Source organism: Lagopus leucura, unplaced genomic scaffold (assembly GCF_019238085.1).
Source record: "Lagopus leucura isolate 7727_CA_CO unplaced genomic scaffold, USGS_WTPT01 Super-Scaffold_73, whole genome shotgun sequence".
NCBI classification, from domain to species: Eukaryota; Metazoa; Chordata; class Aves; order Galliformes; family Phasianidae; genus Lagopus; species Lagopus leucura.
The window spans coordinates 88,517,313-88,521,918 of record NW_024962252.1 but is presented as its reverse complement, the minus strand read 5'-3'; the positions used below and the strand labels follow the sequence as shown (position 1 = coordinate 88,521,918).

General features: G+C 40.8%; 1 long non-coding RNA gene across 1 annotated transcript; it reads left to right on the top strand.

The window, feature by feature from the left end:
- Positions 1-220: 220 nt before the first annotated feature.
- Positions 221-3,810, top strand: LOC122190521. Its single transcript, XR_006182167.1, has 3 exons — positions 221-263; positions 1,705-1,807; positions 2,744-3,810. It is a non-coding gene; the product is annotated as an uncharacterized LOC122190521 (long non-coding RNA).
- The last annotated feature ends 796 nt before the right edge of the window (positions 3,811-4,606 follow it).

The following is a 4,606-nucleotide window of genomic DNA, read 5'->3' as shown; positions in this document are numbered from 1 at the left end:
AATTTGAAACTGTTACTTACAGTGCTACAAGAGGTGATTCTTATTTATTACAATTTTGTTATCAGTATTCTTGCAGAGCTGAATTTCCTGTGCAGACACGCAGCAACCTGGTTCATCACACAACCAAACCTTCAGTGTGGGGAAGTTGTTCTCATTTACCTCTGTTTATTTTCCAGCTCTTATCCTATCAGCCCAAGTGAATCAAGGTGGGAGGAGGTGAAGCAATTGGAACGGGCAGTTTTTAAGGCTGCACTGAGTATAAGGTAAAAAAATATCATAAATCTTATTTCATGCTTTCTTGCCAATTGTTAGAAATGTGCAGTCCATATGAATTCATATAACAAGGAGGGAATGTTGGGAAAACCAATAAAGATTTTGTGGTCTTAACTATAATGAATGTAGTTTGATATAGAGTCTGTTTTTCACTGCATGGCAAAATGAATCATAAAATACTGGACCTTGAAACTCCTGCATTTTTTAACAATAGCCTGGGGACAGTTTACAGTGTAATGAATTGTAATTAACCCACCTTCAAAATCTTTTATGAGTATTTTGCCAATTAGCTTCGCATGCTTGCTAATGACTCATGGCCAGCGCATGTCTTTACAGAGCAGGCTTTTACAGCACACACTAGCCTGTTAAGTCAGCAGAAGTATGCAGGATGGTGAGATAGACACAGGTAAGACCCAGCCAGTCCTAGTAACATACGTATTTCAACATTCAAACAGCTTTTGCTGCTCTCTGAGACCCAAAATAACTGTAATAATGTATAGCAATGTCAAAAGGCTTTGGTTTCCAAAGGATTGCAAGGAATGCAAAAGGGCTCAAGTCCTGACATCTGTTGTTACTTAGTACCAACATATATAATGCTGCTAATTGCTGAGCCATCTTTGTTTTCCTTACTTAGCACTAGGGTTAGAATTATTTTATTTTTGTGGTTCATGGCTTCCTGCCACTTGCAACACAAGGTCCATTCTAAAGAAAATAAAACAACTACCAGACTGCCTAGTAGCAGTATGTGGAGGGCTGGGGTTGTTTCTTCCCCTTTTTTTTGTTTTTTCTTCTCCCCCTCTTTTTTTCTTTGAAATCTAGGGGAGGTAAGTGGAGACCATGCCCCAAACAGAACCAGAGGAGGTAGGACCTGACTGGTGTCACACCTCACAATTGTGTGAAGCAGTGCTCTATTCCTTGCCATAGCCAGAAAGAGATGTGGAAGGAGGAAATTCAAAGAGGAGGCATGGCATGATCCTTGCCTGGTACCCTTCTTGCTCCAGGCAATCTGTGGTTTATGGACTTCCCAAAGCAGAGGCTGCCTCCAGACCAGTGTGTTTTAATAGCCACCCATGGATCTATCCTGCTTGAATTTTTTTGATCCTTTTCTTGAGCCATTTATAACTTCTGGCCTCCGCAACATCCTGTGGCAATGGGTTCCACAACTTAGTTATGTTTTGCATGGAAAAAATACTTCCTTGTGTTGGTTTAAATCTTCTGATGTGAATGTTTTGTTGGGTCCCCTCTAGTTCTTAGGAGAAGCCACAGAAAACAATTTCTATATTTCTTTTCCTATGTGTCATTCATGATCAAACAGATGGTGAATGTATCTCCTGCTTTTATCATCCCTTTCCACCCTGCAAACTCATCTCCTTCATTTCTCATATTTATGGAAGCTGTTCCCCACCTCTCCTCATCCTGAGTGCTTTTCAGCTCAACTCTTCTGGAGGCCAAGAAACTTGCTATTATCATGACACATTTTCATCAATGATTCCTGTCATGGTGGATTCTTATTTTGCTCCTGCTGCATTTCCAGGTAATTTTTAACATTTTAGTTGTCTCTTCTGATGGGCTTTAACTAGTGTTCATAGAAGACTCTATAATTTCTTTACTAGATGCAATATTTAGGGCTCATTGACGTTGAAGTGTAGTTAGAGTTTCTGCATGTGCTCCGCTTTTGTTGACAGTGCGCTGCATCACTCATTTTATTGCCCTGTCGCTCCGTGTCATGAACTCTTATAGCAGTGCTTTGTGGCCTGATTTAGTTTTACATTGCTAAATAATTTGCATCATCTGCAAAATTTCTCATCTCACTATTCATCCTTCATACTGGCCTATTTATGAATATGTCTGAACACTAACAAATTGGTATTTCAACCATCTCAATTCTAAGTAAGCACAAAAACCCTTCTTTTGGAGACAGACATGAGGCTGATGTCTTAGTGCAAAGCACTGAGGGGGACCCAGCAACAGCTTTCCACAATGATGAACATAGTTTTATACCCACTGTCCAAAAGGACATCTTTCAAGGACTTTCTTTTCTCATGCCTTATCATGGTGTCTTGATGCAGATAGTTTTCATCACTGGCCGAAGTGGGCTCTCCCTGGATACAGCCAATGAACTGAGCAGCTTAGGGCAAAGTTCCATATTCTGGAGAATTTATCCCTGCATGTCATGCACGTGTATCAGGGGCAAGACTTTTTTTTTTTTTTTTACCACAAAGAAATAACGCCCTCTCTATCACTGATAAAAAATAACACCATAGACTTGGTCCAACAAATTAATTTACAAACAAAAGTGAAGCTAATGCAGGTTGTCTGTTGCTCAGTATGAACTGAGTACAAGTTGAATGCAGTGCTTAGTGGGCGATTTTGGATGTAGGAATGAAAGACTTCTACTACTGAAATGTAAATGAAATGTAGGGAATTAAGTCCTTCCTGTATCTGAACTTGTTTTCCTTTTTCCTTACAGAGGTGGTCATACTTACCTAAAATAGCTGGCACGTTTGTATCTGTGAGAAGCTGAACTCAGCCTGCTCTGCTTGAACAGATGAATTGAAGACAGATTTTTCTCTTTACCCAACCCCATTATAGATGCATTTCTCCTGGAGAATCAACTCTCACAGCAGTGTGAAACCAGTTAACATTAGCAAGCCACTTCCTCATTTCACAAAATACTGCTGCTTTTCTGTTGTCCTGGATCATTCTCACTCCCCTGTCAGTCAGGTGAGTGGCTTAGCAGGAAGGGCCAAACTTGTGCCTCATCCTTGCGAGCTGTGCATCTGCCCTGTGACACAGCCCTCCCCTGGTGCAGCTGTGCAGCCAGACCTGTCACATGGAGGTACCATGCTGCTGGCTGTCACCCCTCCAGGGCTATTCTGCGCACCATTTTGCTCCTGGAAGTCCTGGATAATTGTATCACAGCTATGGGAGTCTGGCACTTTCTTACAGAGAACACAACTGGAAGCGGAGCTAATGGTGATCTTCAGAGCAACATGTTTGGTCCAAAACTTTCCAAAGAAGAACTGTAGCATGAATATATTTGGAAACTCCATGATTGTGCTATACTGACCTTCATTGCAACTGCAATTTTTTTATTTATTTTTTTATTCCCTCTCCTGTATTTTAGAGCTTTTCTTACCTAGCTGCATCTATTCAGGTAATGGAAAAATATTATTTCTTTATAATTAAGTTCAATATGTCTGCAGCCTAGATAGACTGTATTTACAGGGCTGGCTCTTTCTGCATGTAGCAAGGGCTGCTTTACCAGAAGTCTAATCCTGAATCAGTAGGAATGGTGGCATTAAATTAAATGGGAGCAGGATCACACCATGCATTATTTTAGCCAAGCTCGCATGCCACAAAGAAATGTGTTGAAACATCTATTTAAATAAAAAAAAAAAGAGAAACATACGGTTAAATAATTAATGGGAATCACAAAACACCTACACAGGATAGTGGGAAGCATAGAAATCCTCATACACGTATTTGAAGTTACACCACAGATTTCTTGGGTGTTTTCCTTTTTTGCTCTGCTATTTTATGTCCATACAAATAATATGGATGGTGATTATGTGATTTCAGATTGCTCAGTGTAGCAACCAGAAGTGAGTCATGTTTAACATGAAGCAAAGTTCACAGCTGCAGTGTTTCGTTCTGAGCAGTGCCATTGCCTGTAACACAGCAAAGCATGGTGGGAGGGGGGAGCACACTGATACTGCTGTCATACCAGAAAGCAAAGACATAACTAATTTTAGGGAAAGCAGGGGGGGAAGAGGTGGCTTCTGTCAACTCTAGCAGCATTCTTATACTGCAGTAGAAACTGCTGGAACACTTTATTTTGTGTAACACCAATGTACTGCTGTGTAGAGAGACATTATTTTTTGTGTACAGTTGCACAGAAAGGTTGATCGTATGTGCTACTGGGATGAGAAGTAGTGGATGTGTAAAGGACTCTCAGAGAGGCCAGTACATTTTTTATCTGCTGCTATGTATTCCCTTTATCAGTTCAGGACAATGATCTGAGGAGGGAAGGAAGCCAAGCATGGTGTACTGAAGATGGGCTAAGGACTGCATCCTATGGAAACTCCTGGGACAGATGAAATCCTCCCACTGATCGACATCTACCTTCTTTATCTTCTTTAGCACTTAGCCTCTAAAACTTGGTGGAAATTCAGAAGTCTGGAAGCGCCCATTGCATTCTTGAGTAAGGTGCTGTCCATTTTACAACCAGCATTTGTCTGTAGGTTCCACAATGGCTCTTTTGTTTAAATGCTCACTCCTTGCTAAGGATTACTGACTGAAGTTCTTCATTCTTGACACCACCCCATTTCTC